The sequence below is a fragment of the Sphaerodactylus townsendi genome, linkage group LG01 (genome assembly GCF_021028975.2).
Source record: "Sphaerodactylus townsendi isolate TG3544 linkage group LG01, MPM_Stown_v2.3, whole genome shotgun sequence".
In the NCBI taxonomy this organism is placed as follows: domain Eukaryota; kingdom Metazoa; phylum Chordata; class Lepidosauria; order Squamata; family Sphaerodactylidae; genus Sphaerodactylus; species Sphaerodactylus townsendi.
In genome coordinates this window covers 77331761-77344884 of record NC_059425.1, presented here as the reverse complement: position 1 = coordinate 77344884, position 13124 = coordinate 77331761, and the positions used below count along the sequence as shown (strand labels likewise).

The window sequence follows — 13124 nt, the reverse complement described above, 5'->3', positions numbered from 1 at the left end:
ACATGCAGGATAATTAACTTTAATTCACTTTCACAATTGTTTGCAAGTAGATTTTTCTATTTTGCACAATAAAATCCAGTTGCAAAGGGCATTGAAAGTGGATTGCAAGTGCATTATTCTGCATGTGCGGAAGGGGACTAAATCAGGGTGACCAAGATCTGGTAATACCTTATACTGCAACATCATCTCATCTGAAATGCAACTTTCTCATCTTTACTGTTTGAAAAAATCAGATTCTTAACTTCTCATAAGGGAAAAAAGCTACGAGCATGATGTTTTTCATTTTTCTTAGTTCTGACAATGTGTATTCATAAAATATTTCCAGTGACAGTGTAAGAAAGAGCTAGCAAAATACCTTTCCAGTAGACAAAGAATATATCTCCAAACCCCTCTTTTAAGACAAGAGAGCATTCCTTTTTTGACATTTAACTGACAGTTGAGTTTACCAAGGACTCGTCAGCATCTCTTTACACTTCAGTAACTCTTATGCCACTTACCTTGTTGATAAAGCCTGCAGCATTTCAGCTGAGAGCCATGTGGTAACTGACTCAGTAGAGATTTGGGGTCTGCATTAGCTGGGATGAGGATCTGTGACATTGTAAAAGGTGGGATTTCCAAGGTAACCAATGAGATATCAAGCTAGAAATATGTAACAAACAGAAGTGGTGTGATTGCTGCTTCAGAGAGATCATACTGAGATTTTTGTTCAGAGACCTGAAGCAAAAGCCTGAGATCACAATTCCAAGACATGCCATTTGAAAATTGTTTTAGAGGAATAGTCCTGGAATTTAGATGGAAAGGGGGAATTCTTGAAAATAGGCTCCAGCATTCATTATTCCTATCAAAATCTATCAGTTTCTCTGTGAAACTGCTCCTTGTAACAGAAACAACATTGCTTCAAGAGATTTTCCTCACATCCCAGGCAAAATCCTTCTCCAGTTTCTATATAAGTTATGACTTCTTACCTTTGCATTTGATATGCTAGGATTATCTCCTGACACAGGTGCTTTCTTAAAGACATCAAGCATTAATCTCTACAGGCAGCATTGTCAGCTAGAAGGAAGAACTGGAAAAATATTCACTGTTGCTTTATTCAGCTGAAAGAATGATCCACAAAAAAGCAAATGCTTTGTGATGATCTGATAGTAAATTCAGTTTCTATTTATTGTTTAGACAGAAGGCTATAGCAATCCATTTTTACACAAAAACCAAAAAATGGTAGTGTTATAATCTTCAAAGGCATCTCTTTGGGTAACAACAAATTAAAAAGTCTTAAACATTCACTCTCCTTTTATTTCACTTCTCTATTTAAATTTTATACTCATATAAAGTTTGAGGCAAGATTAAGGATTGAGTGGAAGATTAGTTCCATTGACCAAATGGCCACTTCTCTGTCAGTGTATTTTGTCTTCATGTTGGCCAAACCATTTCTGCAATACACCATGTTTCTGCAGATTAAAAAACACAAATGTTTATTTACTTAGATTTTTATCATGCACAGTAGGAAAGGTTCAAGTAGTTTGTAATTTTTACTTTCCCCAGTTTTCCATTTTTCCCTGCATCGTGCCTCATGCTCAAAAGAACTGAATGGCTGATAATGGTCTAAAAGTTCCATATTTTCCCAGTTTCCTATACCACATCACTGTAGGTTCAATCCATTTTACCTCATCTTATACCATTAATTATTGGAGGTGGATCCCATGGAACATGTCTACAGACAGCAGGATTTCTAGCCACCATGTGGTCCCACTCAAAATGCCCCTTGAAATGATGTTCTTGGGGGGGTCTCCTGTCACATCATGAGCAAAATATACAGGGGATATTCTTTGGATGTAGTTCCTTCTGCCCAAGGAAAACACTACATGAAATCCTCACCATTGTCCTCTGTATCACACTCATCATAGTGAATGGCTATCCAAAGTGCCATTCCTGATCATGCACACATACATGTACAAGTGGGATCAGAGGTAGTTTTCTATGAATGCTAGGAGTGGCATGTAGTGATAGCAAAATCAACCATTTGAATGTCTTAGTACACATTGAAAAGATGGACTTTGCTGCTGGGGACTGCTACTAAGGGATTTGGGGAAACTGATGAAGTTATTCTATTCAATTCTCTAATTCCCACTTTCTGTTGATGATGAACTGGATACAACAGAAAATGAAATTGGAGCTCCTGATCTTACTAACAGGCATCATCATAACTTGGCACAGTTGGCTCTAGCAAGGAAAGAGAGAGACTGGAAATAAATGTGGCCAACAAAAGAGGTTGAGACTTGAACAAACACAGAACCATGTGCCTATGCTGAACACTGCAGTGGTCGATTTGTAGTTTCTGCTTCCACTCAAGAGTGGAGCATCAAGAAATACTTTCATCATACAACAGGCAAGACAGCCTGTATGAATGCTGGATGTGTGCTAGCTCAACATCATCTTAAAGCAGGAATAAACCTTATGGGGAAACAATGTGATTCACTCTGGAACTTCCAAAATGTTGTTAGTGAAGGTGGCATTGTACTAAAGGAGTTGTGAAGAATTTATGATGTGAGAATATGCTGAGAAACAAACTAGGGAAGCCTCTCATGCTAAATAAAACATTAATAGACAAAAGGTAGTACACACAAAAGGACTTCCACCTTCTGGCACCACTATGGGTGCTGTTCTTCTGTGGGAGAGATGACACTATTGTTTCCTTTTTGCTTGGGTGATGTCTCTGAGCAACTGGATTAAAAGGTGCTATTAGAGAGAAAAGCACTGTGTTCTGCAGAGATAAAAATGGAGGGGTGAGGGGCACTGGAAGAAAACCAGAAGGCCCAGTTCTTTCACCCATTGAAGGCTGTCAGCATTTATCCTCTCAGCAATGGGACAAGAAGCAGTTTTTTTAAAAAAAACTACTCAAAGCTGTAAGTGATGCTGGGGGAGGGGGTTTGAAGAAGATAAGAAATGAAAAAAAGGAATCTTGCCTATCATCATATACTTCATCCAGCAAGAATTTATTAGGAATGGGGGGGGGGGGGGGACAGATAAGTACAACTGAGTTATGTGCCTGAATTATGCACTGCATCATAAATTCACCATTTTGGAATGAGACACTTTGTTTATTGTTGTAATGCTCCTCCACAATTTAAACAAATGAAAACTTATGAAGCTTGCTTTAAAAAAAGGAGTTACTCACCCAGACTTATAAACCAGCCAAAGTAAAAAGACTTGATTTTAATATAGCTGGAAACTAAGAGGAAAGGAGAAGGAAATAAATGCAAAACGAGATCTGTTTTGGACTCAGATATCCCAGTTTCACCAGACCAAATGCAAATATTAGAATCTATGCTTTCACCTGTAAAGAAAGATAGATTATAAATGAAAAATAAGATTGATAAAGTTGACAGATGCAGGCAAGATTTAACATAATTGTAAAAAGATTAAAGGTCAAAAATGGAAGTTAATAAAAAAAATTAGGCTAAAAAATTAATTGGCCTGGAGTTAAGACAGAAGGAATTTGCATTAAGAATTCATGCTTTACCAAAATCAGAGAGAGAAGTTTAGCGTAAGTAATTTCTAGTAAAATATATGTCTATTCCAGTTCCAGCAATACAAGCAAAGATAGATAAAATATATCATGTGAGATCATCTGCTGCACAAAAAGGTGTTCGAAGGCTTGGTAAATACCCTAAAAAATATTACATTCTGTCCAGCACCTCACAGTGCTTTTGGTTTCCTAGGTAATGGGAAAGGCAGCAAGAGGAGAGACTGATACAGCACTTGCTCCCACCCTCTCATGACTGGCATGCAGTTTGCCCACGAGGAGCGACTCTAGTGCTGTCTGGAAGGAAGGTGAGGAGCTGAAGGAAGGTGAGGAGTGACTCTAGTTCTGTCTGGAAGGAAGCTGAAGTGAGGAGCTAATATGTTCTGCAATTTGTCAGGAAAGGAAAGCAATCCAACTCAATTTGATTTCAGTTGAGTGGAAACTACTCAATGGAAATGGAAACCACTCAAGGTAGAAATGTCCTTTCCATTGGACCAATGGAATCCATAACCAGAATCCAAACAAGGTGCCTTCATGCTACTAATGAAACCAAATTCAGATTTTTTTAAAAAAAGAAACTATTGTATATACTTGAGTACAAGCCGACTTTTTCAGCACATTTTTAATGCTGAAAAAGCCCCCCTCGGCTTATACTCGAATATATACGGTAATTCAAAGATAGCAGCCGGATCTGGGGCTGCTGTGGGGATCCGGTAAGCATGTTGCTGCTTTTTTTTCCTAACTCACCAGAGAGCCGTAAAAACAAGCTGTAAGTACAGCCTGCATTACAACTAGGTTGTGTGTGTGTGTGTGTGTGTGTGTGTGTGTGTGTGTGTGTGTGTGTGTGTGTGTGTGTGTTAAAAGAAACTGAGGCATTTCTCTCCTAAGGGTTATTGGTGCATTGCATTCTAGATGAATACAATTCTTCATACAGTAGTTTACTGCCAAATACTGATGTTGCTGAAGACAAAGACTTTCTTTGGAGCAAAGTTTAGGCTGGCATGGTTATGAATCCCAGAATTATTCTACATTTGGAGGAAAACAGTGGTTCATTTGTGTTCCTAGAGTGCTGGAAAGCTACTTATCCCTAATGCAAACTCTGTTAAGCAACTCTATCTCATCTTGCTCCCCAATTGTCTGTTTTTAGCTGTGACTGAGTCAAGTTTGAAGGCTTATACTCGAGTCAATAAGTTTCCCAGCTTTTTTGTGGTAAAATTAGGTGCCTCGGCTTATATTCAGGTCAGCTTATACTTGAGTATATACGGTACAAAATAACCAACTTAATCTATACTTTTTCTTCTATCTCCCTACTTTTTATTAAAAATCATGATCTTCAGAGTTTTGAAGCCAGGAATCTTAAACTAGACTAATATGGATTTACATTTATAAATAGATGTGTTCAAAAAGAGAAAATAGCCATAAGATTTCTAGCAGACATTCAGGATTTTTTTCATATCCAAGAGATACGGTAGTTCAAGTAAATTGGAAGATATGAGTGAAATAAAAAGCAGGAAGCGAGCAGCCAGTGGATGGTGGGAACATGGAGATGAATGAAATATAAGACAAAAATAATATGGGACTGGGGCAATACATCACACAGGCCTGTTCCGCATGGCCCAATAAACACAGGTGTAGGAAAATTTTAAAAAACTGTTTGGGGCAGGACTTCACACAGATCCCGCCCGTAAAATGAGTCTGCCCCATGTTATTTCTTCCAAACTGGGATTTTTGAGAATCATGCTATTAGCAAGTCTTTTCAAAAATCCTGGGTTGCAGCCACTCGAGAGTGAGTGGCCAGGCAAAAAGCACTTTATTCTCCTCCATTTTCCTTTTTTTTTTAATTTCATGGCTTACATCTGCATAGCTACACAGGTGTGGATGGTCATATTGTGAAACATCAGCATGGCTGTAGGGGGGTTCATTTGTGCATGCCTGAATAGCTATGCATTGGTGGGAAGTAAATTTTCTAAAAGAGATGCATCTCCGTATGAAGGTAGAACAGCAACCCAGATTGCTTTCGCCGGCTCCAAATCACTGCCTGCAGGGATGCATGTGAATGTGAAAACAGGAAAATGGGTTACTTTATCCCAACTGCAACCCATTGTGTATTTGCTGTGTGGAGGGGGCCATAGATTGTTGGGCACTGTACCTTCAAAGGGCTTGAAGGGCCCAGAACTATTGGTTAAAGAGCAAAGGATATGCACAGTTGTTCCAGCTACAGTCTGAATCCTGAAAAGGCTTTGGTGCTTTTAACAGTTGTATAGCAAGTAAAACCAAGTGACCATTATGGCCATTAGTGGAAAAGCAGCTTTGGAAAGTAAACAGTCAATTCTGTGGCTGCAGTTTTGTAGTTCATTCCAGATTGACAGTGCACTTTGAAAGCTTGTCTTCCTATTGTCTTCTCAGTTCCATATAAATGGTAGTTATAATAGGCTCTTAGATTAAACTATTCTTTAAAAATACTCTCATTCTTTGTGTTGAAATCTGTTAATTCTTTTTGATGGAGATTCAGAGCCCATTGCCTTGTGGTTCATTGTTTATACTACATTTCTGACTTCTGATATTTCTGCTTCCAATTTTCAGTTGTCTTATCACCAGTTCAATTAACTTTTATATTCTCCCATCTCATGCACAATCATTCACTGCCACCGAACCCGTCCATGGGGTTTGTTTTGTTTTGTTCTTTTGCTAAGAGACTCCAAGTGTCTGTCTATCAGTTTCTTCTGTTGAGGAAATGGTTTGAAATAGTTTATATTACCTTTTTTCTTGAAAATGCTGACAGTCACTAGTTGCTATTATTGGCTGGTGAATGATAACCCAGACCAATTTTAAAGCTATAATAAAAAATATACAAAAATCTTATCTTCTCTTGTTTTTGTGGACAAAGTTTTTGTGGAAAACAATTTCCAGTTTTCTAACTACAACTCAACTTTAGCTGAGTTAAATCATGGGTGAGTGTCCTGGGCAAATAGGCCTTGGGAGATTGAAAAAGCCATCATCCATCTACTCGCCCACTCACTTTCCTTATTCTTGCCGATTGACTGGTAGTCAAAGACACAATGAAATGCTTCATTGATTGTGTATGCATGCACACACACAAAACTTGTTCAATATTTTTTCTCTTTCTGCTAACAGTGAAGTTGTCCTGTAGCCAACGAGATATAGCAACAAAAACATGTCCCTGAAGCCATACAAAGAGAATTACCCTCACTTTCCATTAGCTTCATTGGCACTCATTGGCACTGGTGCACACAGCTTCACAACAGTTTCCCTGATGATAGGGTGGGGCGGGGAAAAGATCAAATTGTAAAAGAAAAGTATGTAGTGTCAGTGCAGCTGCTCACTGGGTCTGCAAAAGTTTTGTCCTTGGAGTACGGCTGCCATCCAAGGCGCATTGCTGCCCAACTGGTATTGGGGTTGGGGAGAAGCTGCTTTTCTTTTCTCTCTTTCTCTCTCTCTTTGGATGGAGAGAATTAGATGTTTGGGGTGCTTGACTGTGTTATGTGTGCACTTGTGTGTGTATGTGTGCACAGAGGTACAAACGCTTCTAGTCCCTTACCAGCTTCCCCACAAATGATTAGGCGGAAGGGGGTGGGGAGTCATTTACAGGATTCTAAATTACTCCCAAAATGTTGTCTTCCTTGATTCATATGAATATTAACAAAAATATGTCCCCTTTAAGAAATGAAAATCAGTAATATGTGTTCAATTCAGTTCCACGCTAATATTTTTAACGCTAGTCTACAAAATGACTGTTGCTATTCAGGGTCTATTGCAGAGAATTTCTTACTTTTGTCAGCATTAGCTCAGTATTCAAAATGCATGAAGCTGTATGGGTTGTCCCCAGCATGTTGTGCAGAAGATAGTCATGCTATCTACAACTACAGCCAGGAATTCTGAAAAAAATTGGATGGTGATATTTCATGTGAGAGGCCTCTATGCGCTACAGCCTAATTCTGGAGCAGCCATCCCTCAGTGACTGCAATGTATACTTTGGCTGAAATGTGGTATCCGGTCTCACTTTACTGGACTTGACTTACATAGAAGTATAAATATATTATTAAGAAAATGTATTTCATTCTCTATAAAGAGTCTTTCCCTTGCATGAATAAGTATGTGTGAGTGCACCTCTCTCCCTGCCAGCTTTGACAAGGGGAGGACCACTGTCTAAAGCATTGCAGACAAACTTCAACCTTAACATCTGACATGTGGAATAAAAAGAGAGAAGGTAGTGAGCAAATGGCAAGATTGCAGGGCAGGGGATGGCTTCTAAACGAAGTTTGAGATTTGTCATCTCTGGGTTATGGATGGGGTCAGTGTAGTGGTGTCTGGGGAGGGTAGGAAAAACAGCAGTGTGTAAAAACAAGGGGCAAGGGAGAGACAGAAGGAAGAAAACCCTTTACAAACTGATTAAAGGAGAAGGCTCCATTTTCTTTTTTTCATCAGAAAAGAGAGTCAGCCCCTGCTTTGAAACACATACACCCACACACACTCAGTAAATAGATTGTGCATCTGCCTTGCTGTGTTTCTCCTGTATCTGCATTTTAATAAACAACAACAACAACCTTTATTAGGCATTTAAAATAGGCTCTAGAGCGTTACCAGACATTTATGAAGTACAAATCAAGAGTACATTCAAAACACAGACAGAAAGACTGTATATAGCAGTATACATTACTTAGAAAGTTCTGTCACTTGCAAAAGAAATTTTGCTACTTTTTCCAAGAGAATGACATCTGTATTGTTTAACAGAAGCTCCACAACAGAACTGTCAGAGGCTGTTTCCGCACAGCCAAGGGAGAGAGCCTGCATCGGCATTAATCATGCCGATGCAGGCTCTGAGGCCATTCACACAAATGGCCCCATGGGATGCGCAGCTGTGGGAGCAAGCTCCGCACAGCCGTGTATTCCCCTCCCCTGCCCCAAATGCCTCCTTACCTTCTGCTGGCAGGCATTGCTCTGTCGTCACTGTGCGAAGGGTCCCCACCAAAATGGTGTTTTACTGGGCTGAAGCCATTGCTTTCAACCCGTTCAGAAACAGCCAGATTCTCTTTCAGATTTTTCAAGGGGCAGCCTGGGAGAGAAATTCCTAATGCCCACATATCTCGGACAGTCAAGAATAGTGTGAGCAAGAGTCTCCACTTGGTTTTTACAGTGTGGACAAACCCGATCCTGGAGAGGGATGGATAAGTAACGACCCTTTGTAATGGCCGATGGGAAAGTATTGGGTCTGGTCCTTGTGATAATCCATCTCTGTTGGGGTTCAGTTAATAATTCAAGATATTTGGCTATGTGCCCCTGTTCTGGTATTATTCCGGCAGAGAGGGGTGAGCATGATTTATTTGCTTGCCCCAACAGGATATAGTATTCCTGTTCTAAAAGTTGGCTTTTTAAGGTTTGGAAAATCTCTCTGGGTGACAGTATACAGAGATCTTCAAGTAATAAACCTATTGAGTCCATTTTTTATTTGAGGAGTTGATACCATTCAGAGGCAAATAGATCTGGGTGCGCCAGTATATATAAAACTGCGCACATCAGAGTTAAAACATAATTTGATCCAATACTTGAATGTATTCAGCCATGCTCTTGTTTCAAGTAGGTTCTGACCAGTTTCTAAGCATAGTACAGCATACAGTACAGAGTGCGGTAATCTGAGTATTTTATATAGGAAGCCAGATTGTATTCTTTCAATGGAATTGTTCCATGCAGTTATCCATAAAGGAATTCCATAGAGAAGTTGCTGAACTACCTTTAGGGCTGCTGGGACATATCCCCTTTCCCTGGTGCGAAAAAACTGCCGTTCCGTGCAGTCACTCCCTGATGAGCTCCTACACATTTTTAAGCTAAGGCCGTTTCCGCACGGCCAGGATGCGCCCCCACGCCGCCAAGAGTTCTGGCGGCGTGGGGGCGCAAGCCCGTTCGCATGAACGGGCGAAGCGGAGGCCGGCAGACGACCCCTGGAGGTCAGAGGACAGTGTGGGCGGGGCTGCGACGCCCAGCAGGCGACGACGAGGACACCGTGAGTGGGGCAGGGACGGGAGACAGCGTCTTCCTTGCGGCGCGGTTCGCACCGCGCCGCCTGGAAGACGCTTCCTCCCCAACAACAACCCTTTAAAGGGTTGTTGTTTAGGGCGGCCTGAGGCCACCCTGGGGGGAGAGAAGCGCAGTCAGGTCGCTGCTGCTGCGTTGCAGCAGCGGCGCCTGTGCGAACGGCGGCCTGGGGGCGGTGTTTTTACCGCCCCAGGCCATCATTAATGGGCCGTGCGGAAACGGCCTAAGTTTTAAAAACCTCTTTTACCTCACTCACTTTTTATCTACTAGCACTTCCTTTTATCCTAAAATTGTTTTATCACTCAAGTTTAATGCTGGTGACATGCCAACTGCATTCATTTGACTGCTCTTTGTGTTACTTGAGTCTCTTTTAAAACTTTTAAACCTATTATCTTTTAGTCATTATTATCTTTTAGTCATTATTGGCTTTTACTTTAGTTTTAGACTTAGTATATTTTAGCTTTTAACAATTTTATTGCAGGACTTGATACCAGTGTCCTTTTATTAGGGTAATTTGAGTCCTTTTAACTTTTTATTTAAAGGTGTTTTTTTAAAAATTGTTTAGCAACTGCTAACTCGTAGTTAATTGTTTTACTGTTTTATTGTTTTATTGCGTTTCGTCGTTGTTTTGGTTTTAAAATCCCCAAGCCTTAAGGCTGTATGGGAGGAAGTTTTAACTAATCAATTAAGTTAAGGTGTGCACCCCAACTGTAACAATAGTTTGTTTTAATCTGTTTTAATTCATTGATAGAATATGGGTGCCAGAAAGCGTCAGCGTGACATGGAGGATTCAAGCACTTGGCCAATTCAGAACCAATTAAAAATGAACACCTATTTTGCCCTCAGAAGAGACTCTTCTGAGGATTGCATTCACCATATTGGAGTTCCGACTGCCAACCAGTTTGCCCTGCTGAGACATCCAGAGACTGCAGAGCAGAACACACAGTCATCTGAAGCTAATGAGCATGAGTCTACTGAAAATAGCTCCCTGACTGATGACCAACCAAGCCCTGAAACTCCCTTATCTCAATTTAACCACCGTGGGATTAGTGAAAGCAAGGAAGTTAAGAACGATGTAATAATGCTCTGTAACTTGACAGCAGCAACCTTGGAAAAAAATATATGAGCACTTAAGATCTCTTGATGGGAAAATAGACTGGCTGCTTAGGCAAGAACTACACATGCGCCATGGCAATGTCTCCCTTCCCGAAGCAAAAAACCCAGGACATTCGACATCAGAACAAGTATCCAGTAATTATGACCCTTTTACAGAAGTATCAAGCACCAATGCAGACAATCAAAGTCCAAGGGAAAAGTGGAAAGTCAGTAATAACAAAATTTCCCACCAGCAACTTAAACTGATGCCTAGCATTTTAATAACTAGATAAAGGTAAAGGTAATCCTCTGTGCAAGCACCATTTTAATAATGACCTTATTAGTTTTCATTCTCCCCACTTCTTCTCAGTCTGGTTTTCAAAGTCATTACTGACCCATGGAGTGACATCGGATCAAGACAGACTAAGCAGACTTTGTTTAAGGAGAGGTTTGCCATTGCCTTCCCCCGTTGTCTAGACTTAACCTCAGCAAGCTGTGTTCTCATTTTAATGACCTCATAAGGATGGAAGGCTGAGTCAACCTTGAGCCAGCTTCCTGAAACTGACTTCCATTGGGATCAAACTCAGCTTTGACTGAAGAATTGCAGCTTACCATTGTGCCCCACGGAGCTCTGTATCTGCATTTTAATAATGACCTTATTAGTTTTCATTCTCCCCACTTCTTCTGAGTCTGGTTTTCAAAGTCAACGCGCTGCAGAGCCAGGATACGGAACCTTTTTTATAAGCATTTGAAGTGTCCAAATTAGCCAAGGCAGAGATCTTAGCTGGAGGGAGCTGTTTTTAAAGTGGAGGGGAAAATATCCTTCAGATTGTTTCCATTCCCTGTGGCTTGCCTTTTTTTATTTTGCCAAAGATTCTGACAGCAAGCTAAGAGCTAGGCACTGTACAGAACATTGAAGCTAGAGAGACATGAACACCTTATAATGATCTTTGGTCTATGAGAATCTGTCTTGTATCATCAGACTGTTAGCAGCTTTCTAGGGACTCAGGTTGATGCCTTTCACATCCTGTTTAACTGGAGATGCCAGGGGTTGAACTTGGGACCTTCTGCATCCAAAACATTTATTGTCCAACTGAGCCTCCCCCTCTTCCCACCTAGATGCTGTGCAGAATACTAAAATTACACAAGCCTGCCTTCAGATGGAGAGTAGACAAATGGTTGGGACAAAGGTGAGAAGATTGAGAGTTTATTAGCAAGTGATGGTTATTCATAATATAGCACCATCAAAGCACTTTATACAGCTGATTAGGTTGAAAAATACAGTCTCGTGCCCTGAAGATATTATAATATTTGCTTCAAATAGAGAGGAACAAGGAATAAGCATCAGCAGAGGCAGAGAGGCACTTTAGATGTCATTGTTTCTGTGACTGAGAAGAGAGGGTCAGGATCACCATTAGAGACAGTACATACACAGCTGATCGGGATGAGAGGTGAGACAGTACTTAGTGATAGTCCATGTGCCTTGTACACATTGGAATGTCTTTGATCAACCTAAATAATCATGGGGTTGTAGAACTTCTGTAAAAGAAAAGGCTAAAGTGAAAGAAAAAGAACTCAGAGGGGCATGGTTGAGATGTGTAAAATTACACGTAGTCTGGGAAAAGTAGATGAAGAGAGAACCAACATGGTTAGAGTGTCATAGTAGGATTTGGTCAACCCAGATTCAAATCCCAGCTCCACCATGAAGCTTGCTGAGCCAGTCATTCTCTCTCAGTCTCAGGGTTTTGTGTGTGTGTATTAATAAGCAATTTAAAAACCCTCCTTACCAACTGAAAGTTTACGTCGTCCTACGGGGATTCCATCCATGGTCAAGTGCTGCCCCAGTCCTACAGCTGATCCAGAAATGCCTCTGGTAGCTGGTTGCCTCAGAGGCCAGGAAGTGGAAACAGTCCATCTGGCAATGAAATAACCCTTGGTGATACTTGGAATAGACCAGCCTTATAAGAGACCCCATTAGTTCCCATAACAATACCAACTCCTGGACTAATCGCCCAATCTTTGCCTAAGCAGCTGGAATGTCTTTCAATAACGCATGCCACCATTACGCTCTAATGATATTATTTGTGGTGCCAAAGTGGCCACTGATGTCTAAAAGCTGTACAGCCACCCATGGATTGTGCACTCTGGGCCCAAAGGCCCTATCCAGTGCTACAAGCCTAGTGAGACATTTGGGTGCTTTAATGGGAAAAGCATATCTATGAGCCACTTGCGTGTAAGCCCATAACAACACTTGTCCCCATAAACCTAAGACCTGTGGGGAAAATTCCAGTGAAGGCAAGTTTTTCTTTAAAGAGAAAAATCCTGGCCACAAAACTTGGAAATGCAGGGGAACCCTATCCCGCCAGTATTCACAATCCTTCCTGAACACTGGAAGTGAACAAGAAACCAAGTAGAATTTTTTGGAAGCCCTTACTACTTGCCTGAGACTGCACAT

General features: G+C 40.8%; 1 pseudogene; it reads left to right on the top strand.

Annotated features, from left to right (window-relative positions):
• Positions 1-580: 580 nt before the first annotated feature.
• Positions 581-10700, top strand: LOC125437485 (annotated as a pseudogene).
• The last annotated feature ends 2424 nt before the right edge of the window (positions 10701-13124 follow it).